The 26,350-nt window shown below is 36.5% G+C and overlaps 1 protein-coding gene across 3 annotated transcripts in view; it reads left to right on the top strand.

The window, feature by feature from the left end:
* LOC105213295 (uncharacterized) overlaps nucleotides 1–26,350 on the top strand; it is a 266,273-nt gene that overhangs the window by 153,251 nt on the left and 86,672 nt on the right. For 2 of the 3 annotated variants that reach the window (XM_054225386.1, XM_011186008.3), the window contains one exon: nucleotides 25,206–25,492. The exons of the other annotated variant lie outside the window; for it this stretch is intronic. The gene's annotated coding sequence lies outside the window, so the exon portion shown is untranslated. The remainder of the gene's footprint in view (nucleotides 1–25,205; nucleotides 25,493–26,350) is intronic. 3 annotated transcript variants of the gene reach the window in all.

Here is a 26,350-nt window from a genome sequence, read left to right on the forward strand (position 1 = left end):
ATTCTGCTTACATTAAAACTACTGGATACCTTTTAATATTATTCAAATATTTTCGGACTGGTCTTTATAAGCGAAAAAACAATACTACAGATGAAAGGTTGTAGAAAACATTCCCCAAGCGGTGGTGAGAGTCCTATGATAGATATAAACCCGGCTCGTTACTTTTATGTATACCCGACTGCCATGGAAGCGGAATCGTTCCTAGTATGCCAAGTTGCTTTGCCAGATTGCCGACTTCACCTTTCTTACATCCCACCTTTCAGTTTTCCGAGGGCCAATGTATCACAGTCTCACTCTATTATTTACAAGTGTTCTTTGGAAATACTTGATTTTCACATCTAAATTTTTTAAAGTTTCTATAGTAAATGAAATAAATTAACCTAAAATCGTCATGACATTTCAAACGTTTAGCACGAGCTTAATCAGCTTAAAACAGTATACCGTATTTCGAGGAGTATGAGCTTTTTCATTATTCAATAGTTTCCTTAAAAAAAGTATATTCTCCCTCGATAAGCTCGAAAATCTGTACAAAGATCAGATTTGACGGTCTGACCTCGTCAAATAACATGATAGATCCTCTTCCAACGAGAAGTATTTCACCTTTATCCGATATATATGATAGGGTTTACAAAAGCCCAGGGCTTATACAATTCGACAGCTTATTATTCGATGCTATAGATGATGATGCGGGCTTCTTAAATCTTATGCAATTGCTTGTTTCACTATAGGAGAGTTTTGTTCGAGGAAAATTAAGTTGGACCCGAAATTATAACGGTATTTTAAACATAATCCGTCGTTCCCATAATACGACTTATTTTGTTGAACAAATATCTGTGAAATCTATTATCTAAAAATGTGAAATCTAAATTCCATAATCTAACTTTTTCCCACAAAATTCTTCTAAGATTACTCTTTTTTCTCAGTGTACCGAAATAGAAAATAAGATATTTTGTTTGTATTCAGCTGTGTATTTTCACCTTTGAAATTACACACACGTCCACAGCGTACACAAACGCTTTCATCTAACGCCGACACTTTATTACATTTGTATTCGTGCACGCCTGCCTGCAAGTTTAAATTAAATTCAAATCAGTGTATTCGGTTACATTCGCATCCTTTTGACGTGAAGATAATTGAATGGGATCAGAGGTGATTTTCCCTTTTGCCAATTTAATAAGTAACACACATATAACATAGAGTGAGAGAAGACAGTGTCAAAAGGTGCATGGCCAAACAAATAGCAAACACACCAATATAATGGGAATCATATAACCTTCCACATAACGACATGAGTGAGTGAAGGCCAGTGTGAAAAGGGCGGCCGAGATAACAGTCGGTTTTTGGCGAGAAAGTAAGAAATATGGTGTTGGACAAGTATTTAATAGGTTGAATGAACAAACGAATGAATGGCTGAAAGGTATTGGGTTCTATCTGGTGGACATGTGGGGTCACATGTGCGTGTATAATAGAGTGTTTGTGTGGGTTGGTCAAAGTGTTGAATTGTGCAAACACAATAATGCCTCAAGGTGTCTGCCGGAATGATATCTGATTGATTACGAGTGTATATATGTGTGTCTTCTGTGAATTTATTTGTTTACTTTGAAATGTTGGAATTTGGATAATGATTATGAAATTTGAGTTTCTTGAAATGTGTGTTTTTGTTTCATATTGTATTAATACAAAGGTTGACATAAATTATCCCTAACCTTGTTTTTCTTTGTTGAAAGGGAATGTGTGGCATGTGACAAGGTGTTATTAAAAGGGATGAGAACAATTTTCAAAGTATGGGTAATTTCAGGTATGGGTAAATGATTCTGAATAAAAACAGTTTAATTAAATTTGAGAATTTAAAAAATTTTATGAAAACTAATTAATTATTCTGAATAGTTTTTCGTGCTTAAATGCTGAAGAATACATATAGATTTTGGAAAATTATTCCATTTCTAGTACTATGTAGTACTCAAATAGCTTAAAAAGCAATTTCCTCGGACAAACATTTTTTAGTCTCTGTATTTCTAACTAAAATAAATTAATATGTCAAATTACCTTGTCTTTCAAATTAAAATTTATGACTCTGAGGACATTACTCAGCTTCCACAGTTGCTTTAAAGGACATTTATTATCATCACTCTGTTGTATATTTATTTTATTTTTCTTGACTTAGACTTGTTTATAAAATGTTATGCTAAGCTTCCCCCCACTGACTTTGTCTGTTGTTGCATGTTTCATGTGAAATGCTAATTAGCCCACGGCGGTTTGGTGACCTATAGACTTAAATTTTTTTTCTCTTTTACATTTTCGGTGATTTTTTGGAAATTTTCTTTCACCATCCGCCACTTCGTGTCTTTCATGCAGCTGCGTAGCCATATACATATATCCAATAAAGTCAGCCACATTAGGCACTTAGTGCGTACGCTTGTATTATGTGGGTTCCCGCCGCCATAAGCTGCTTGAGCGAAAAAGCTAGGCGGCGCTATTGTGGCCAGGGTCAGCTGTCAACTTAACGCACCTGCCTACGGCGCTGAAACTGTCAGCTGTCAGCTTTTTGTTGGTGCTCTGTGCTGTGCGGCTGTTATTGGGCCTAAGACTCTAACATACTTATTGTTTATATATTAATATAGATATTTCTGTGTGTGTACTGGTCATTTTATTAAATGTAATTTTTAATTTTTGCTTCATGTCTTACTGTTTGTTGTTGTGCTTTTGTAGCGGCTTTCATGTGGCTGGAATTTTAATATTCTTAACCAGTATTTGTTTACTTTTGGCTAAAAAGTGAGTAAGCTGCTCGGTTGCGGCTTTTTTATATTGCTCGGACCTCGTTTCTTTTTTTTTGTTTTTTGCTACCAACAATAGTTACTTTCATGTGGCTGATTTGCATTACGTTTAAAATTCCGATTTTTAATTTTTTTGAGGGTTTCAATATTTTCTAAGCATAAGTGCTCGTACTTGTGAGAGTGAGTGGAATTTTAAGTAAGCTTTTAGCTGTATATTTACAGCTTCCTTTCAACATTCATATGAAGATTTTTGCGATACAGCAAGGGCTTTCAGACAGCTGTATGTTTTCTTTGAATCCTTTTGCATTATTTCCATAAAATTTTTAATTTTTTTTTTTAATATTTAATTTATTGATTATCTACCTTTTTAAATTTGTGCTGAGATTTACTCTCTGTTCAGCAGTACATCATCTAAGCGCTCTCCACCACTTCACATCATGAACTTAGCAAGGGTATCTACTTCTACTTAACATAAACTAAAAGGCTCCATGAATCATGTCAAATAGCCGACGCAGGCAATATTTTGCAATAAACAAGTTATTTGAGTAAGAAATCATAAAACACAGAAAATTATGGTAATCAGTGTAGAAAGTAGGAAAATAAAATAACCTCACAAACAACAACAACAAAAAGCGCACACAAATGAGGAGAAAACCCGCAATAATGCAAACATAAAATAAAAGCAACGCTTAAATAGAAAGTTGTAAGCGGCGCGGCGCTGTTTTCCACCATACGCACACCCACTCTCTCCACAACTGTCAACTGCAGCCGCAGGTTTGCGTAAATATGTTGGCCGCGGCGACCACGCACACAATTGTGGCATGAAATCATTGTGATGTAAGTTGGTTAGGTGTTGTTGTTGTCAAGCGCGCGCTTGATACGCAAGACCGTAAGGTTTGGCCGCATTCTAATTTCTAATTTTTATGTCGCTCTTTGAAGTGGCAACGCGAATAAACAAACGACGCTGCGGTCGCACATTTACTTTTTATTTACTCACATGGGCGCTGTGTTTTACTGTTATGTGGGCAGCGCGAATATGAAGTGGGAGGCGACCACATTTGTGGCGGGGCTGAGAAATCGCTTTGTTGCGTTTTTACGAGCCGCAATTGGAATTGAGTTGTAAATGCGCGGTGCTTGTGTGAATTTCAGTATGTGTGAAGACTTTTTATCGCATGAGATTTTTTAATTATTAATATTAAAAAAAAATAAAAATATTTAGCATAATTATTTATATGAAAACTATATATGAATTATAATCGAAAACTAGAAAATCATAATAACAACAACAACAACAAACACTACAAATTTGTGTGTTAATTCCAAAGCTCTTAAATTGAAAGCCCAACAAAAGATGTCAGTCATGACACACAAGCAGTATATGACATATTTATTTCCTAAATACAACAGCAAGTCATTGCAACAAATATGTGGCAAGTGTCAAGCGGTAAGTGGCAAGCAATATGCGTTACGGCAAGCAATAGTAAGATAATAAACATTTTACTACACAAATAAAAGCGCCAACAAAGGACTTCATTTGAAGCGAAATAGCCGAGGCTTGCGGCGGACCGTTTGGTTGGCGCGCCACCTTTACGTTCTGTGGTGAATTTGCCATTATTTTATTTGGTCATAAACGCAAACATATTTGCGAATGTGTTTTGGTCGCTTTTACTTCTACTTTCACTTTTTATGCCGTGTTTTTATATTTTTTCTATTTGAAGCGCAAAATATTTTAGTTGAGTGAGGCTTCTGGTGGGCTTTGCACTATATATTATATATATATATATATATATATATTTATATAGGCACCACAGTCAACATGCGCGCTATTGTGTGTGTTTTCCGTTTTTATTTTTATGATTTTTTGTTGCTACTGTCTTGCTGCGCACTCCTTTGAGTGCTTGTCAAGCATGGCGAGAAATCGCTTTCATTAATGGTTGCTTGAGGGTCTTCAAGGGTATTGCCGAGCGCATATACTACATAACGGCATATGTATTTATAATGCGCTTCCATGTATATATAAAACTATACATATACAACAACAACAAAAAATACACCACATATAATATATAAAGGGCAAAGCTTTCACTTCGACTGACAGTTGCTAAAAGTGGTTTCTTTTCGCACACTCTTGCCAACAACAAATTGCCCAACACCCATCTTTGATTTTCGTTTTATTTCGCTTATTGTTGTTGTTGTGTTTGGTTTTTGTTGTTGCTACTTATTGCCTTTTCTGCTGGCACTTAAGTTGCTTTCTTTTGCCACTAAACTTCATTGCCACTGTCGCACTTGAGGCTATCTCTAGCATCACCAACACCACCACCACTATCAATAACACACACAAAAACAACAACAACACAAACACCACTATCACCATCATCATCAACAGCGGCATAGTCGTTTTCCGTGTAAGCGTTAGCTGCCCGCCTGCTGATCGCCACTTTACTTTTGGTTACGTATACGCCCTGTAGGCGCACCAGCCTCGTGCTAAGCGCCGAAACGCCAACAAAAATAAACGGAAAAAAATAATATTCGCTGCCACTTGCCAAAGAGATTAACATGATGTTTATCTACGAAAATGTTTCGAGTGCTATTGTTTGTTGTTGTATTTATTGTTGCCATTCGCTACGTGTATGTGCGAGTGTGTGAAGGTCATTTGCAGTCCGCTCATGCCTGAGCACCTAATGACAACTTAAGTGGCCGCAACGAGTAAGTCATATGTACTAGCATTTACAACAACATTCGGCAGCGGTGTGTTGGTGTGAGTGCATGCTTCACCGTTATGTGCGTTAAGTGGCCTGCATGCTGGCGTGTGAGTGAATTAGTGATGAAGCTGAAGTGCGTGCGAGTATGGGTTTTTTTTTTTTTGACCGTGTGTGCGTGTGTGTGTCTAGCTTATTAGTGCGCCTGTCGGTTTCACTTAATGCTGATGACTGTTGACCGCAATTGCCACCTCATCCTTTATCCACCTTCTGCGGCTGACACTTATCTGCGCTGCGGACAGCATACAAACAAGTTTTCGTTGTTTATGCGCCGGAAAACGGCGCTCATGAGTGTATGTGTGCGTTGTAATTATTCTTTGAGTTTTCATTAGTCGCCGTCTCTCTTTCTTTCGCTTCCCTTCCTCCACATTTCAACTTCATAAAAGCTCAACTAAGCCAAACTATGAGTTGCGTTCTGTTGCTGCGGCGTAAGTAGAAGTTTTTCTTTCTGTTTATGTGTTGTTTTTGTTGCTCTTGTTTATGTGTTGGTTTTCGCAAGTTGTTGCCAATGAGTAGACAACTTCGTTCGGTGGCAAATTGCCTGCTAATGTGTTTGTTAAGCATTATTTTGCTGTTCGCCGCTGGTTGCAGGTGTAGCTGATGACCGTCACAATGCCGCTTACGACTGGTCAAATATCGCTTTGGTCATTAACGGTGCTATCGCATATGTAATTTTGCAGTACTGAGTGCGGGTGTTTGTGTGATTAGTTAGTTTGAAGTGTAGTTTATAGTTATATTGCTAGTCTCGCTTTTAGTTCAGTTCAAGCTTTAATGGTTTAAATCGTAGCAAATGCGAAAAAGCTTAGAAAAATAAATAATATAGGCTAAGGCCGGGTGTAACTGCTCATTTTATGCTCTCGCTATTTATTTATATAAATTCAAAGTATATTTGCTAAGATATCTCACATATTATCCGATATAGAGGGTATAAAGTCTACCGGATGTTTGAAAATCCGTATATTAGGTACGTATGTATATGGAAGCTAGAGGAAGTATTGACCTGATTTTGCCAAATTTTCGGCACGGAGGCACTCTATAATAAGAAACACATCTTCTTTGAATTTATTTCGAATATTTGAGAGATTTAGATATTTTCTGTAAAAAATTAGCCACAAGCACTGAGGGTCTCATGTTCGATATCTAGGGTCTTGAAATGTAGGTAGTTTGAACGAAACTGTTTTTTAGCATTGAAAAAAGAATAAAATGTATACTATATATAATTAATAATGAAATGAATCCCCAAAAAAATTTAGTTTGGTCCAATACCCAAGTAAAAAGTCAAATTTGCCATATAGTCTAAATTTTAATTTAATTTTTTTCAATGATAGGTGGCTTAAAAATGTATGTATTTATTTATATTGATTAAACCGGAGATCCACATACACGTATATATAATTTAATATATTATAATCCCCGTAAGTAGCTCCTTTAATTTATGTGCCTTCACCATGAAACACATTTATTTATTGAGAACAACCTCCGGCTCCATCGATTGTTAATTAATATTTATTTCGTATTCGTTTTCCATTAAATAAATAAATAAATAATATTTATTTGCTTCTGTGGTCATACACCGCAACTATAAATCACCTCCGGTCGGCTGATATGTGAAATAAATTATTTAATAAATAAATTAGCTTAAATATTTTATGTGATATTTGGCAATTATTTAAGAATAATAAATTACACAAAACTTGTTACTAAACTAAATTACAAGAACCTTGAACTTTATACAATATCCAAGTATTTTCTCATTTTAATAATATTTCTCTTAAGCTCAACAGGCTTGAAGTGAATTTATAACACACTCGTTGCACAAAAAATTAGTGTTTGCTCTACATTTGTTAAAAAGTTTCATTTAATAACCACAAATCACATTTAATTTCATTTAACTATGCAACCTAAACCGCTTACTACTTACCTATATAGGATAAGTAAACACTGGTTTGTGGTTGTACAGGGCGTATGAGTGATGTGTGATTTACGTGCGTGCTCATATGAATTGTTTGGAGAGGTGAATGAGATAAATCATATGATATCAAATTATTACACTTTGAGCCAAAATACATGTAATTAAAAACAGAAACAAGAACAAGATAATATAGCAAACATAACAACACAAGAGGCGCTGAACTTTTGGGTCTAATTCATACTCATGCTCATGCGAGTATAAACAAATGTATATGACTGCCATATTCTCAGCGTATTTTGGCTTACATATGTACGTGTTAGAGTTACATCCCTGATACTCACATTTAATGTTGGCAAATCTGTTTGGTAATCACGCGTAATCAGGAAAGATAAATGCGCATTTATGAAAAGTGGTGTCAGCAAAAGAATATGGCGCCGCTTTAGTGAAGATAAACGCACACAAAAGCTTGCTCATTACACACAGCGAAACATGTCAGAATGACAGAAAAGTCAGCGGATTGTGTCATATTTGATGTGACTGCTGACTTGTTGTTGTTGCAAAATTAGGCTGTGTGCAACTTGACTTGGCATTTTGGCAGCAAAAGCCGTGACAAAAATGGAAAAAAACGCGAAATGTAAATGCAAAGCAGCAAGCTGAAAGATAAGCAAAAATTTATATAAAATATATATAGGAAACTAGGTAGCACTGGAGTGGCTTGGAAGCTCAACAAACACCGAGTATTTGAATATACATTCATATACATATGTATGTATGTATGTAGGTATGTGTATCTGCAAACATCAACTAGGCGTGTGAATATACAACTCTACATACACACACATGTATATTTAGCAGATTTTTGTTTATTTTTGCTTTTGGCGCAAACAACAAAAACAAATAGCTGACTTTTCTCCCCTTTGCTCCTTTAACTAAAACAAGCGCTACAAACTCATACGAGTGATACACACGTCTTCTGTTGTTCTTGCAAAAAGTTAGCTTTACTTTGTTTCATTGTTGTTTTTGGCACTGCTACTTATAATGTCAACGATATGCAAACATGCCGAGTGGCGTAACTTCCGCGCTTATATTGCCTTGTAAGCCTGTGGGTTTCCATATCTTCATCCTTCTCCACCACTCACATAATATTTTCATATCCTCCTTTTTGGCAGTTATTAAAAATTAAGCGACACATCTCTTCGGTGCTCAACAGACTTCCGTTGTGAGGGTGGAAGAGGGTGTGTTTGAACAGATAAACCATTAGCTTTAATTTTGCAGCAGTTAATCTTCGCATTTTATGGGTAATTATTCAATCATAGCTAATGTGGCGGTTTGGGGAATATTTTGAATATTTTTTCATTTAAGTTAAAGCTCTGAAAAGTAAAGAAAGGGAGGAAAGAATACATAAATATTTTGTATGTACTATTTCCTTTTATAGAAAGTGCTTATTCGGGCTGTGGCAACCCTTTTTCAGAATCAAATATGTTTGTTGTTCCTAAGATGGCAAACTTTTAGGTAAAATTATTATTTAATCTATGTTTTGGCAATAGTAACCTCTTTAGAAAACTAACACAGGGTGTTTATGAAGTTATAAAATTAATCAATAATAGGTGGTAACCCTATGCGTCACATAAAATGACTTAGTTTACACCTATAACCTAAATATAATTTTCTTAGTATATATGTAGTATATAAATCTGCCTCCTTTGCCAATCAACGTCCTACTAATTCATAACCGTAGGCTGACTAGAGTACTCCACATACATACACAGCCACACACAAATATATATATTCTTGAGTATAACTTAAAAAAGTTAGGCGTTAAAAAGGCAAAATGAGCAGTGAATTATCTCTTGCCACTCATCAAAAGCGCTTCAAACTTTTCTGGCTCATCGCAAAAGCAAAAAAAAGAAAACAAAATTATATATATAGTACATAAGCATACGTAAGCATCTTTAAAATCGCTAAAAAAATTATTTATGTGCAAGTGAAAAAGTTTCGCTCATCAAACAAATGTGTCAACGAAGAAGCTGCTCCAAAGCATAGCCTCGTTGCTATCGCTAATGGTGTTTACTTGCCTCGCCCTTTGCTCTTCACTTTGACTTCCTTGCCTCATGCTTCTGTATTCCGTTTGGCTTTGATAAGGTTAATAAAAAGTCTTTTAATCCATTTTTCAGTTTAAACAGAAGCATCAACAAACATGTAACATATTACGGAAGAGGCTTACAAATATTTCAGTGACGTCATGTGGGTGAGTGTATGTAGAGGAGTAGAAAAACCGTATGCCAATATGTCGTATATCCATGAAAGAAGAAATGTATTTCATTTGGTATCATAAATCTGTGTTAAGATTTATCTTCTTTAATACGAAATGTCGTTTAAGCTAAGAAAAATTAAGTGCCACGAAATTTTCCATAAAAATATACCATATACATTCATAATTTGTAGTATAAAGCTCGTAGGCAGTTTCCATGAGCTTCCACAGGTTTTTTGTCAGCTTTCATGCAAACTTTCGTGTGAGCTTTCATACCAACTTTCAGAAGATGTGAACTTTAATGAAAGCATTAACTTTCTGACTTCTTCGAAATGTCGTTTAACTAAGAAAAATATCGATTTTCGGAATTAATTACATCGAAATTTCCCAAAAAAATATTCCACCTCTAAAAATTAGTTTTCCATAACTTTAGAAATCTTTGTAATAGCCTGTTGGCTGCTACCGCGAGCTTTCACTGGTTTTTTGTGAGCTTTCACGCAAGCTTGCATGTAAACTTTCATGATAGGTTTTATATGAGCTTTCGCTCAGCCTTTGTTGTGAACTTTTATTCAAAATTTTCATTTTGTGACTTTTTCTAAGAGAGGTTCTTCGTTTTAGTGTGAGCTTCCGTTAAATTATTGCCGACTTACGAAATGCTCAAATCTTTAAATAAATGCGAAAACAAACATTTTAAAGATAAATTATTAATACATCGTACTTTCTTAAATGTAATTTTAAATTCAATATTTTTTGTTGCACCATTTTTCCGCTGCTCCGCTCATACTTTTCTCTCCTTCATGCATTCAGCCAAATTTAATTGCTCAATTCATAATCTTGATAAAATATGCTTTAATCTGCATATTGATTTTATTCTTACTTGCCGCACATGTTTGTCCGTCGCGCTGTGCTTGCGCCCTGCACCCTGCGCTGTCTTCCGTTCCTTTCGTGGCGTTGAATATTTATGCGGCGCTCCTTTGCAATGCTTTCATAATTTTCTTATGCATATACACAATTCATTATCAATTTATTTTTACTTCTTTTCTTTTATGCAATTTGTGCGGATTTTCTTTCACTTTTGAAGTTTCTCTGCAACCGAGCGAAAGCTCTCTGCGTAGCGTTCCGCCGATCTTCTGCTTCGTTTACATTGGCGCTTTTGATGCTTCATTTGGCTGCCTTACTGAAGGGTGTGACTGCTTGTAGTCATCGTAGTCATCATCTTCTGCATCATCATCCTCTTTAGTCGTTGTGATTTCATTTTGGTTTCGTGATTGCAGTGAATGAAAGCATCGAGGGTTCCGATGGACATACATACCTTGTATATAAGGATATATGTATTAAATGCTTTATATTATTTGTATATATATTTATCTTAATCTAGTATTTTCAACACCCTCAATAGTAGTAGATAACCCCAAGTTTACTAGGAGTACATATTCGTCGAGTTGTTGCAACATTTTGCTGCTTCTGCACTTTCCACTTTCCACAAACCAAATTTTATTCGTTAAAACCTTAATTTTCGGATTTTTATTTTTTAAAATCCCTTTAATTTTACTTTTTCATTTAGTTTCATTTACATTGACAACCCTTCTCCACTAACTCGAGAGTTTTTACCAAATTCTACAATTGCTGCACGCTATGTTATCTGTTTGTATTTGCTTTTGTTGTTTTTAAGTGCGCACTAATATCAACGTATATTCACTTACCTAACCCTCGTTATGAAAAATCCTCTAACAACAGCAACAACACGAACTCACCAACACCTTCATTCGAAATGGCAGCTCTAAGCCCACACTACTTGCCATACACACTCACGCGGTTGTGTTGCAACTTTGCAATTAATGCGCAGTATTGGCAGTTCGATTGAAAAGCACTTATAAAAGCATTTATTTGTGAAGTGAGTCGAGGATTTTCAATAAAATTCCACGCGCAAGTTCAACAGAACTGTTGGCATACAGGAGTAGTAGGTGTTACAGCGAAGTGCAGAAAAGCAAAAGTTGTTGCAACTTGATAAACTTTGTAATTTATTTTGAAATCGATAATTGTAAATCATCTAATTATGCCGCGTGCCACCACCAATGTTGCCACCCTTATGATAACATACAGTTGGTTGCATTATGTATTTTCTTTTTTTGCTTTATTTTTAGATTTTTCTTATACGAATTGAAATCCGACACCTTTTCATTTCCAGTTTCTCACCCACAAGTTAATCTGTGATTTTCTATATATAGATTATTGACTACCCTGTTGGAAATTTGTAACCAAGCGTAAGGTTCTATCGCAGCCAACTTCGTGATGAAACACTAGAAGCAATTGGTGAACTGTTTGGATCATTTAAGTTAAGACCTCGATTAAATTTATGTTTATCCACATCAACTTCTGGGTATATCGGACACATGTGAAGCAAATGAAACTTCAGTTAGTTTGGAGCTCTCTCCGAATGTTTCTTGTCGGGTCAATGGAGAAAATCTTTATCATACGAGTTTCTTCTTCTGCGAAATTTTATCGAAACTTCGGAAAAACGTTCATCCTTGATATAATTATGAAGTACTGTATAATCCAATTTTTCCTACACGGCTAACACAGAATGGCTGTTATTGGCTCTTCATGCTGTTGATGTGCCATTGGTTGTTGAAATTTATGATAAAAATTATTGAGAGTTTATTAAGAGAATTTTCAAGTAGAATTTACAGTAATAATTTATCATTAGCCGTCCGTATGTATGTGGGAATAAGCAAACATCCAGGCAGACACAAGCTCAGTTGTGTTCATAGATAAAGTTACACACACAAGCGAATACGAAAACAAACATAAATTAATTGCAATTGGAAAGTAGTCGTAGCAACCTGGCTTGAACCTAGGAAGCATATGTGTGTATGTCCGTTGCACAGATAATAAAAGATTATAAATTTTCCTAGTATATACTATATTTATATACTCTGCTTGAAGAAATATGATGCGAGTTTCATTGAGCAAAAATCTGGCAAAAAAATTCACAAGTAAATAAGCTTAAAGCTAACTTCGTTCGCTTAAATATTTATCTCTCGAAAGCATTTTGTGTTGCAACATATTATTTTTGAATTTTTAATGCTTACGTGTTCGTGCAACTTCATATTATTCAGAGGAAGTGATTTTAAGGCAAATAGCAGTGTGAGATTGAAAGTAATTCTGAATAAACTTGAGATGACTTTTTGAATAAAGAACCTTAAGTATCTTAGACAAAATATAATTTCATTGAAATGCATTTTTCAAGTTCAAAAATTTTAAAATTTAATTCTATTATTTTTAATTTTTTTTAGAAATTTCTCAGTTGTCACACCCTGTATTCAAATTGTTGCATGTTGCGATTTATGCAAAATAAAGTTGCATGTATACACTTCCATAAGCCATAAACACAAAAACAAATACATATAGCAGTATATGGGGTCATACATAACGGCATTTCCCCCCATTTAGTGCGAGCAGTTTCACATTTCACGGAAATCTGCTAATAAATATGAATGACTTTTGCGGTGGCAACAACGTTGAGGTGCACCACACAGCTTTTGAATATTTATCTTTATATGCTTGCTGACCAGTTTTTAAATGGCTGCCGGAAATGTTGTAGGAAAATTAACACATTTATAGTTTTGGTTTATGTTTCCATTGGCAATGTTAGAAGTTTGGTAGTAGTATAGCGCTGAAGAGTAGAAGGGTGTAGAACAATTTTTCATTTTTTTAAGTTTATTTTTGTTAATATGATATATATATATTTGTGTGGAAGAAATCGTGATGTAATTTTAAAATTCTCGAGTTTTCTTCGTATTATTTGAAAAAACATTATTTCCTTGCTGGTTGATTGGTTAATATCGTCTGTCAGTAAATTTTTTTTAAATCTTAATGATTCTAAATCCGTCCAACTTAACAAAGCAAAACAATAAAACCAAAATTTGCTGCGAATTTTTCAGATTTTTCGGAAATAAGTAAAATGTGATAAGTACAAAATTACACCTCCAAGTAAGCTGAAATATATTTTTTTATATACACAGATTCATGCACATATAGGTACATAAGTATTTCCTTGCATTTCATCTATAAATATACACATTGTCTTTCCAGCAGTCAGACACCAAACAATAATTGTTTACAACTTTGTTAACAAAGTATTTGTGGCCTTGGCTTGTCGTATACGCTGTGATGTAAATATATGCAATTGAATGCGTATTTTTGCACAGTTAACACAAATTTTACCAATTGATCAGTTGTGAGATTTTATTAATTGATATTCAATGCTTTCCCAAATAAATAATTTGGGATTTGAATGAATCTTCAATTGACTTTTCGGGAACCTTAAAGTATACATCTAAGACATTTTATTCGATACAAAATATACAAAGTTTTTCTAAAAATAGAAGGTGTAACTCTTCATAAAAAATATCCGACGAAAACATACTTTTTTCTAAACTTCAAACTGACTTTAAGTCAGCGAGGCTAAAGAAGAAGATCTATTGATATATATATATCAAAACACCATTAATCTCACGGAACGTTTCTCTAGGGGATTTTCCTGTAACGAAGGAAAAATTTACAATAGCGCGAATTTTTGCGTTAATGTTTACACGTCTATAATTATTGAACGCAATATCCAAACTAATCACGCATCGCGTCATTTTGTAGGTTATGTCAAGACTTTTCAAAGATATATACATAGTATTGTTAGATACGAGCTCTGTAGCGCTTTATACATAGCGCGAAATTCAAAAGACAAAAAGGCGGAAGATATTTGACAACCTAATATATTTGACCCTTTGACTGAAGATGGTGAAAAATTGGTGTGAAACGGAAAATTAATATTTTCATTTTAAAAATCTTCAAAAAATGTTTTTAAGTTGTTTAAAATTTATTAAGAATAACATCCTTTCTAGTTCGCTTTCCTTCTTTTATAAATTTATCCGGAGCAATGTTCCGCTAAAAAATACTACAATTTCTCCAAGTTCGCTGGGTAAAAATAGAGTTTCGACTGTACGATATTCGCTTAAAGATATATGTATATATTTATCTATGTATTTATATATTTATCTGGCCAACATGTTATGTATTTTCTCCCTCAAAAGTTAAACGAAACATTTAATGTCAACAACAAACTTTACGTACAAATTACAATTATTTATTTACTTTAATACAGATTTTTGTGGCTGACGATTGCACAGCGCACACACACATATATATATACATATATACATATACATCTACACGCAGCACGTATTAAAACTATAAGTCTGTAATTTAAATTCAAATCCTCTGCTCCGCAACTTCCCCAGCGATGCATACAGAACTTCACTCTTCACTTTTCACATTCCAGCTATTTTGAATGTCATTGCATTGTTGTTGGCTGCTGCTGTTGTGGTCAGTGTTGTTATTATTGTTGTTACAAAGTTGCTGTTTGTTTCTCATCAAAAATGCATTAAACAACAACATTCATTCAATGCATACAAGAGAGACACAAAGTTATCAACAACAACAACAACCACAACGGAAAAATCAGCAAACAAAAAAGAACGCCGGGAGCGGAGCGGAAAATGGAAAAAATACATATAAACATACATAGATATAGAGATACATATATACATATATGTAAGTACTTTAGAGAAGGGGTGAAGTGTAGCTGGAGTCATTGAAGTTGCCACTTTTCATCCGCTGCTGGCCATTGCGATGAGTGGATTCCTTACAACAACAACAATAACAACTAACATGTTCTATGTTTGTGTGTGAATATGACATACTGCCTATCTTAATACAGGGTGATCCACTTTTTAAGGTTATTTAAGCTATAATATGAAATATATCTTTAACCCATCTCTAGCCACACACCACTTTTAGGGTTCATGATAATCTTAGCTTCTTTCAAACAGTCCTTTTATGGCTGGTACATTCTTCAATCAATTAAAGAATACAAATCTCTCCTTCAGATCCACACACTTTTTAACTGATCATTCAAAATTGATATTATTACGAATAAAGAATTCTTCTTCGGACCTTGAAAACCTTCTCTAACTGCCTGAAGATCTTTATAAAAGTCCCTTTTGCTCAAATAATGCCACTGGAGCTTCAACTGGACTAAATAGTTCCGAACCAGATTAAGCAGCATCTCACAGCTAACCAACTTCTTAATTAACTCGCTCTAACCTTTACCGTTCGATCTCGTTCGAAAATCACCCTGCACAGTCCGCACCACGAAACATGTTTATAGCTACAATATAGCGGCAGTTTGTTTGCGTTTTGTGGCAAGTGCTCATAACTGCAGGTTTGCTTTGGCCAATTCGCTGCGATAGATTTGTGTCACTGAAATGTTGCAAATGCCCCCACGGCGAATCAGTTATACCAAACGGCAAGCGGTGAATTGTGGAAGCTGGAGAATTTTTGAAAAGCGAGCCGAGATCCACCATTGAATTATGTTGTTGTATTGCACTGAACTCTTTTCTGTTGTTGTTTGTTAGATGAATGTTATTGCAGCTCGACGGCTGTCAGACCGCATTCATTTCAGTTATTTACTAGATTTTTATCAATTCCATGTTGCTGTCATTTCGTAAACATACAAACATATTCTTGTATGTTTGAGTTATAGTTGAGCCACTACTCACTACCCCATGGTCCACCCCAACGTCCATATTTCATCATTTTCATTTTATCTGCTGCACTTGTATTCGCCTGAATGTTTATATTTGTGTTTTCCATGATTTGTAATCTAAAATTTTTGCTGCTAATATTTACTCAGATAAAGTTTTCACTCGCAGCTCAAACACCCACTCAGTCGCATACAATCTCTAGGGGCTCTTCGTGCTGCAAGTGTCGTTAGCGAGCGTGTTTACAGTGCGAAGGCTTTCATGGTTGTTGATGGCGCTAGAATTCGCTAAGATTAGCAGCTGTGGACCAAGTCCGTCTGGCTCACAGCGTCATTATTCGCGCTCTTTGTTGATATTTCATATTAATCTAAGTTGACCAGTTGACGGAATGGTTGTTTATCTGCTGTTGTTTAACTTGATTATTGTTAGTTCTGAAAGTGAATAGAATTGCAATAAAGCAACGGAAGTGAAATGTATGAGAAGCTGTTAAAATTATTATTAGATAATTAAATTATTTGAAAATAAATATTGAGCAAAAAAAAGGAAAAAAAAAAATATTCTGCAAATCATCTCATCATATCAAGGAGATTATGGAAGTTAAAGGCTGATAACATTGAATGTTGTATAATTAATTTGAGGTTGAATAAGGACAAATTATCTGTAAGTTGCATTAAGGGGACAGTTTCTAGCCTATAAAGCTTATTGATGTAATTTCTGGTACTAAATGTAGGCAAAACTTTATTTATATAGCAATGAAATAAAAAATGTTGCCTACATTTAGGATGACCACTCATACATTTTTAAAAAACATTACGTCCGTAAACGCAACCACTCAAGCCCATTTTAATTCCTCATCAACTGTCCACGAAAGTTTTTTATTGCTGTTTATGGCAACTTATGGTTATTTAAAAATGGAACTTAGATATTCTCCTAGACGATTTAGCCGTTCTTGATTTTTAATAATTCATGCCACCAAACGGGGTTGTCATTTAGTTCCAAGTAATAATTATACACTTTACATTAGCTAACTCAAATAATATATTTAGCTCGTATTGAGTACATACTCGCCCTTCTAGAGCACAAAATCCCCAATCTCTTTTGGGAAACCGACTTCTGAGCAAGATACTTTTCTCCCTACAAACTTTAAATGCGCTGAATTGCTTACTCTTTGCTTTTACACGCTGCTTTGAATTCGCTGTATGGAAATCCGTACTTTTTCGTTCTTTTCTTATTAAATAATCTTTTTAAGCCTCGAAGCGTTTTTTATGCTCGCCACTTTTTTAACTTCTTATTTTTGCATTTTACTTCGGCGCGCATAAAGTTTGTTCGTTGCTGCATTTCTGATTTAGTTCAAAAGTTTAACTCGAAAACATTTTTCTCATACGAGTGGGAGCGCCCCACCCCACTGCTGTCTCCATACGACTCCACTCCTTTGGCACCATTTGCCGCACCGCAGCTTCCGTTTACATACTCTGTGTATGCACCGCTAAGTCGACTCCCACGGCTTCAGAGCAGCTCAGCTCTGCGCCCACTTCCGCTGACTTCGTAAATATATATCTCAAGTGAAATGTTAACGGTTTTATCTGCTCGTGTTTGAGCAGTTGATACCCTTGCATGCCAACCTTGCATTTTGTTGTTGTTGTTGGCGTTTTGTTACTACTTGTTTTGTTATTTCTTATTTTTGTTGTACGCCGCCCTTCCATTTTGCCTCTCAGCCGACTCCCACTCTATCCATAGCTGTAATTTATTTCGGAAAATAATACGCCATTAAAAAGTTCAGCCAACCAAGTTACCCTACGCCGCCACCATCATCACCATCATCATCATCCACAACAACAACGGCACAGACGTCGCTCGGTAAGATGCCAGCGCAGAGTAGTATCTTAGTCCCGGCGCGTATGCGCTATAAAATGTTGTTAGGTTGTAGGAGTGGCGTACGGCGCAAAGTAGGCAGACGCATGTTGCATTTTTAATTACATGCCACAAATAATAGTGCAAATTGCGGATGAACACTGTGCGATGAGCGATGTGAGATGTGCTCTAAGCGGCAAAGGTCGCAACATAGCGTGGGAATAAGTGGCGCTAACGGCTGAGAGCGCAGGGTTTCATCCGATTTTCTTGTGAAGAGTTAGGAGTGAGTATGCTGTAGAGCTGTTAGCGTTCACATGAAGTATGAAATAGATAGTTTAACCTTTCCATACGAAGGTTGCTACATACGTTGGTATATATGTAGTAGCATATAAATAAATACTGAGAGCACCTTCAGTTACGATATTCTAAAGATATATCTGATGTGTTTTAAGAGAGTTAGCTTTGTAAATAAAATATTCGGCATAAACTATTTCATTTGAGTTATGTTGCTCTTCAGCGGATTATATAATTTATTTATATTGTGTTCTATGGCTCCAGGGGTAGCAAACGGCTACAATGAAACTTTTCTATTTCTTTCGGTCATGTGCTAGCCTCTTAATTGGACTCCAACTTTTTTTGGACCTTAGATAATTCTTCTCCAGGTTAAGTTGTCTTGTGGATTCCAGTCGATAGCATTCCGGAATATAGTGTCTTGATCACGTCACAGAACATACCCGAGCAAGTCCCATTTTCTTTTGAGAATTTCGGCCACCGGGAGTATTTGGTTTATATGTAAGCATGAATTCATGTTAGATATGGTAACAGTAGGAGTTGGCTTTATAGTTTTCGGATCATGTTGTTAATTAGTTTGAAATAATGTTCAACTATCAAGATTTGTTACTAAGGAACCGGTGCGTGGTGCTCTCTTATACATTTAGACGTAAGAACTAATGGAACTGTGAAAGATGTAGTATTTAAATGTGAGTTCCTCAAAAAAATCGTTTATACTCTGAGTAAAGCACTGTTCCTCACAAGCTTGTGTTCATTCATTTAGTCGGCTGGATAATTTTTTCCCGCGCTAAAAGGAAGGCAACAAAAGGATACAATAAGGTTTGAGTATCGTACTGGAATCCATAGTCAATAATAATACTTATGACTAATCTATATTTTATCGGATGCGTCTTAAGTGTTGAAACGCCATTAGTCGTCTTCTCCTTTTTTCTTGAACTTCCGCACATATATAAGTATGCCTCCTAATGTGTCAGGAGTCGCCTCCAAGTATTTTTTTTTGTTGGAGGTGCAAAACAATGCCCGAAATGATTGCTCTTTACTTTCGAGCGAATTAAATGCAACTTCCACATGTCATTTCAAGTTAGAATTAATGTGTAGAAAAACAAAAACAGCAATGAGCGCCACATGAGTGAGGCAAAGTGTTGCATTTCGCTTAAAGAAGAGTAACAAATATGGCAACGCTTTCTTTTAGACACCACCACCACAATAAAGCGCTGCATGGCGGTTAAATAACAAAAGACGCCATTGTTGTTAGAACTTCAGTGAAGTTTCTTTTGTTGTTGCACAGCAGTGTGTTGGCAACCAACTTCATTTCAGTGGCTTTCAGGTTCTCATGCAATTGAAGTTGTTGTGTAATTTAAATCTGCTTATTGTTTTTGCTGTTGCTGATGAGACTGGTTGCCTTTAAGTTGATGTTGGTGTGTGTTTGTTTTTAGTTGTTTTTTTGCAGCGCCACTAGTATTTATGAGCGTATTTTATGCGATGACAAACGCATAAAGTTGCGTTTATGTCATAAATGTGCGGCAAATGTGGCAAAAGTAGTAACTTAAGTGGCAACAAACACCTGCCTGGCGGTCGCGCCACAAGCCCACACAAACGCCACACCACGCCCTAACAGCAAAAGCAAATGCACGCAGCGTGCTAAATTACGTTGCAACGTGTGTGTTTATGTTTTACGTTTGCGGCTTTGCGGTTGTCGCTTAACTTGCCACACCCGAGTTTTATGGTGTTTGCCATTGTTGCTGTTGTTGTTTTCCACATTTTTTTCAACGCCATAACCGCAGACGCCAAGCGCTGCTTTGCTTTTATTATTCAACTGTTGGCTTTATCAGCTTATCTGCTTTTTTCTTCTCATTTGTTGTTGCTGTTGTTTTTGTTTTACTTTTTCTGCACAACTTTACTACGCGGTTGCCTAGTTGTGTTAAAAACAAAATCATAAATTCTCTCACAAGTAAACTGATATTCATTTTCATGTCATACGCGGCGGCGCTGCAATGTTGCATGCCACCGCGAAGGTAAAAATATCATCAGAGTACTTCATTGTTGCCACATTCACTTATAGGCACACACGCATGCACACCCACATAACTAAAAGGCATAACTGAAAAGAATCTGCGCTTGCCACAAAACTGAAACTGAAATGTCACAAGTTTTGTTAGCAGCGCAAAACTTTTCGGATTTTTTATCGACCAACAACAACAGTTATAAATTGCACGCCACTTTCATAAACCTTCCTACATATTTATAAATAAGGTACAGAGTTGCATCTTGGCCGAAGTTGTTGATAAATATCTACAGTTTATCAAGGCTTTCTTGCAAGCCATAATTCTATTCTAGTAATGTGACTGTTTATCAACACCGAAAATAATAGCCGGAAGACTAAGCGCCTAGTTGCCTATTAGGTTCCACAGTGATGACGAGTGCTTTATAATTTTCCACTTCAAAAGTGGCAGCAGGAAGTGAAACTTTTTGTTATATTTCCGAATTCATTATATGCTCAAGATGTACTTGTATTGCTTAGAAATCTTTAAAACTGAAGAATATTTTCCACCTTACAGATTTGCTTTGGATAATTGACCTCCATAAAGTATCTACTATGGTACGAACAGTGCTAAGTATTTTCTCGTTTCTAATTTTGCGTCTTTGTTACCTATTAGAACTACTTTTTAAGCATTGCGAAGCCGCCGTGTGGTTTTAAATAGACTACTCACATAATCGTCATAATTCTCACTCTCTAAATCAAAAACCTTCAGAAAAAGTCCTGAATTTCATCCAACCTCTAAGGAAACAGTTGTTCCGTCACAGTTTTATGAAATAGATTGTAGAAGTACCTCCATTCTGTTCCAAGGTATCAAAATAAGTTCGTGAAGTTTGAAAGGTTATCAGAGAATATTATTATAGAAGATCTCACAGAAGACTGAACTTCTTCGTTGGCTGTTAAGAGACACTTGCCGACGTAGGTGAATGTGTTGAATGTATAAATGGAAATGGAACGAAACGAAACCAAACTGAAATGGAACGGAATGAAAATGAAACGAAATGAAAATGGAACGAAGCGGAACGAATTGGGACAGAAACGGAACCGAAATTGAACAGATCGAAGAAACTACAAGCCAAAAAAATTCGCCTAAGGTTGGGGTCAAACACGGAAAAAGTAACTATAACGGTGCGGTACGAAACCGAAATGGCATAAAATTAAAATGAAACGAAATGGAAATGAAAAAAAAAAAAAAACAATACATTAAATATAGAAAAATAAGCTCGGTTTATATTATATATTAATAATAACGGAACGGAACGGAACGAAACCGATATGGAATAGAATGAAAATGAAATAAAACGGAACGGAAATGGAACAAAAACGGAGCGGAAATGGAACAGAACAAAAACAATATATAAACCAAAAAAAGTTCGCCTATGGTTGGGGTCAAATATAGAAAAATAAGTCGGTCTGTATGTAACATATCTTTATGTTTGTATATATGTATGTGCATATCATAATTATAAACAAAAACAATGCCACCTTTCCAGTTGCCAGTTTGCCCCAATTTTCCAAACAATATTCAACGACAGTTAATTCGCCAGCCAAAAAAAATTTTGGAGCATAAAGACAATATTTTTCTAAAACGAATGTAACGGAATCTTTTGGGGGATAATGCGTTTCTAACTTTGTGACAGTCGCACACAGATGAGCGCATAAAATGTGGCAATAATTCTTTTGGAATTTATGTGCAGCATTGCAAGTTAAATGGGCCACGAAATTGCAAATGTGAGCATTTTTTCCGCTTCACATCAAAAAATTGCCTTGGACTAAATGCAAAGTTTTACAGTTCACTTAAAGGCCATAAAAAAACTAAACACACACACATAGATATGTATATACAAGGTTGTATAGGTGGCTTAGTGTGGATCACAACTAATGAGTGACTGGCTGACTACACACTAGCACACACATTCATGGCATACTAACAGGCGTTGAGGCGATCACCTTGCGCCAGTTGCACTTCCACTCACTTGGCCTAATGTCATTTCGGGCAATACCGCAACTCAATTAAATCCATTAGCATTTTTAGAAGCACAAAATGAACGGCAACAACAACAACAACAACTGCAACACATGCACAGAGTGAAGAATTTCTAAGAAAAACCGAAAAATGCAGGCACTTCCTCTGCCTTTGCAGTGAGCTGTTGTCACACACATTTGCATCTTTATATACGTGTGTGCGTATGGCAGCGCCACAAAAACTAGCTGCCGCCTATGTGACTGCTGTTGCTAATGTTGGCGCTGCCAGCCGCGGCATGAATGTCACAAAGGCGACATTGTTGCAAATAGCAGAGGCAAAAACAACAGCAACACCACCAATTACTGTGGCAATTTGAATTATGCAAATGCAGCGTTGCACACGCACACACAGACATAAGAATGTGGCATGCCACACAAGTATGTTGCAAGTCACAGCGACATTGTCGTCAACGTAACGTTTTTGCCACCGCCAGTTGCACCACATGTTTCACATTCTTTGCGCATTCAAAGTGCGCACTCTTTTTCTGCTGGTGCTGCACTGTCTTGGCTTTGGTCTTACCACTTGCCGCGCCGCGCCGCTCACCATCTTTATTGTGTATCTTACGCGCGATGGCAGCAGCGTTGCATTTTCCAATTTCATTGTGCTTAGTTGAGGTCGCCGCTTTGTGTGTATAGGGGCGTGTCTGCCGCAATGCGTTCTTGCAACACGCCAGCATGTTGGCGAAATCTTAATTACCCTGAGAATTTGCATTTTACGACTCCTTGAAAGGCGTCGTGTAAAATCTAAATTTTGCTTGAATTTCTCGGCGGCAAGCGGCGGATGGTGCAAGTTGTTTGCATTTGCAACTTGCTGAAGACGCAACAGTGATTGGTGGTTGCCTGTGTGAAGGTGATGGCTTGCTTTTGTAGTACCGGCGCAATTTAGTTAGTTAAAGAGCACTTTGTGGCGAATTGGAGCGCTAAAGCATTAATGTAGTTTTGAGTATAAATTGCAAGGAAATTATTATATTTTGTAATTTTGGATCTATGATGGGTTTGTTTCAGAATTTGCGACGTGTGCTTTGAAATTATATTGGAGAAGGGGTGTAGTATCTAGTCGCATTTTGAAATAGGTAGCAAAGGTATAAAATACCAGATTGTACTGCTGAATATTAGGTTGGCAAATATCTCTCTTCCGTTTTTTTGCTTTATAAAAAGTGTTACAGTGATTGGATTCATATATGCGCCGTTTCGTTGGATACCCCCGTAGAAGCCCCCCTCCTTATTTGCGAAGAGCTCGGATAGCCAATTTTCACAATCCTCTTTTGAGTTCAAATTTACACCACCAAGGGCGTTCGCCATGGACAGGAACAGGTGGTAATCACTTGGCGGCTATGTCTGGGCCAAATGGTGGATGCGATAAAACCTCCCATCCGAGCTCCCGTAGCTTCTGACGAGCCATTAACAAAGTGTGTGGTCTAGCGTTGTCCTGGTGGAACACTACACCCTTCCTGTTGGCCAATTCTGGACGCTTCTGGTCGATCGCCTGCTTCAAGCGGTCCAGTCGTTTTTTTGGCCATATGGGAGCAGCTCATAGTGGATGATTCCCTTCCAATCCCGCAAAACACACAGCAAAACCTTCCTGACCGTCAATCCCGGCTTGGCCACTGTTTGGGACGATTCACCGGCCTTCGACCACGACCATTTTCGCTTGATATTGTTGTAAGTGAACCATTTTTCGTCGCCAGTCACCATTCGCTTCAAAAATGGGCAAGGCCTTACAAAGATGTATAGTATCGCTAATAACAAAAAAAATAGCTTACCGCTTAAATTCCCAATTTTCAAATATCCATTTAATGGATTCCATTGCCTACATTTCGGCGCATTTCTAAATATTTAACCCTAGCAGCTTAAAGTCCTCTCATCAATATATAGTTAATATCGATCACCCGAGCAACATCTAATTAGCTTTGATTTACACTAACAAAACTTGAAGCTTCTACAGTCATAACAAAAATCTCATTCAACTATAACAACCAAACGTGTCTACCACAGTACTTCATACAAGTAGTCGCATCAATATTTCACATATCTAGTCCATTCAGCCAGCATTTTTGACGCTATAAAATCATTTGCATTGTTGGGTTTGCTATCATCACACACTCTGCTTGTACAGGCTTAAATAGGCGGGCTCTCAGTCAAAACACTTAGCCGGTAATTACAGTGCAGCGTGCTGCTCGACGCAATCTCAACAAAACCGAATGTGTAAGTAAATTGAGATGTATTTGCAAATGGCTAGCCTACCTCAAGGCGCACACACAAGGGTACTACTTTATAAGTAAGTGCGTGTGTGTGCTGACAATCTGCGATAAGAATGAATGAGTGACTCAACAGCTATTTAGCATGCCAAGAGGCGCCCAGATGCCCACATCATGTCGAAATACCTGCCGGCGCTCTCTGGCTCAAAGATCACACACACATACGCAAGCAGCCACTGGCTTATCGCTTAATTAAGCACAGGCAAACAAAGCAGGGCACAAAAATGAACAAAAGAAGAAAGCAAAAAAAAAAAAGAGAAAAAAGCAAAAACACAGAGGCCAAACAATCTCTAAAATATGCAGACAAGCTGGAAGTCAGAGTACAAACAAAAGTTTAGCATAGAATTTTACACAGATTTCTCATTCATGAAATAAGCACTTCAATCGCATTGCAAACCACACACATGCACAGACACACATTGACTTGCTTTGCTTTTCTACTTACAGTTATGTGTATGTCCAGTGGCACGAATTGCATGCAGGAAGTCGATGTGAATCATTAACAAGTGCAACAACAACTAACGAGTAGCAAGTGTGTGGCGAGTTCGTAGACTAGGGTGCCACTCCGTTATAGCTCATTTACAGCGGCACAGCACGTAGGCTACAAGCCAAAAGCAGCTCCCACGAGTGTATCAGCACTTCACAACGGTCTGTTTGCAACACAAACTGCTTATATTTTCAACGTGAGTGTGTGTGTGTGTCGGTGAGCGCTCATTTGCCATTCCACGCAGCAGGTGAGTTTAATTATTCGCAGCATTTTCGGTTTTGTATCGAGTTGTTGCTCATTTTCGAGCTTCATGTTTTCGCTTTTATTTTCATTTTTAATTTCGTTGTTGTTGTTATAAGGCAAGTTGTTGTTGTTTCAAAATTATATTTTCCGGTTAGCTCATTTTCCGCATTTAACGCTGTATTTGTACGCTGAGATGTAATAAAACTACGGTCAGCGAGCAACATCGACAATGTGTTGTAGTTGCATTTGGCTCGCTAATTAAACGCAGAAATATGAAGTTAAATATTTTTGGCTTAGCTTACAAGCAAGCCATGTTTATTGACCTTGGGCGGAGAAGAATTGTATAAAAAATAATTTTTAATAATATTTATAAGAAATCTTACTGATTGGATTACTTTATATTTACAAGGCATGCCTTATCAAGCTTAAAAGCTTTTAACAAAGCTTAATCAATCAAAAAGTAATTTCGAAAGCTACTTAAGAGCAAATAAATTAAGTTCATCAAAGCGATAAAATAAGGGAACAACAATTCAGATGCTTTATATACTTTAAAAGAGTGCTAAGCTACTTGAATTCAAGTAATAACTTATTGAGCTTTTAAAAAGTACTATTTAGGTGAAATTTCACTCTCCCGAAACTAGAGAGAACATTATTAGAATCCATCTCGCCATTAATTTGTATCTTGCTTTTGTTCAGCATTTTCTAGGCAACAGTCCTGAACATCGATAATACCCGTAAAACTTCCCGATAGGCAAGATGAACCTATGAAATCAGAATTTCGAAAATCACTAACAAAGAAATCAGGGACTACTATTTCAATAGCTATCTCTCATTCTTACAATTTATCGGTCAATATACTATA

This window comes from Zeugodacus cucurbitae, chromosome 2, assembly GCF_028554725.1.
Source record: "Zeugodacus cucurbitae isolate PBARC_wt_2022May chromosome 2, idZeuCucr1.2, whole genome shotgun sequence".
Classification (NCBI taxonomy): Eukaryota; Metazoa; Arthropoda; class Insecta; order Diptera; family Tephritidae; genus Zeugodacus; species Zeugodacus cucurbitae.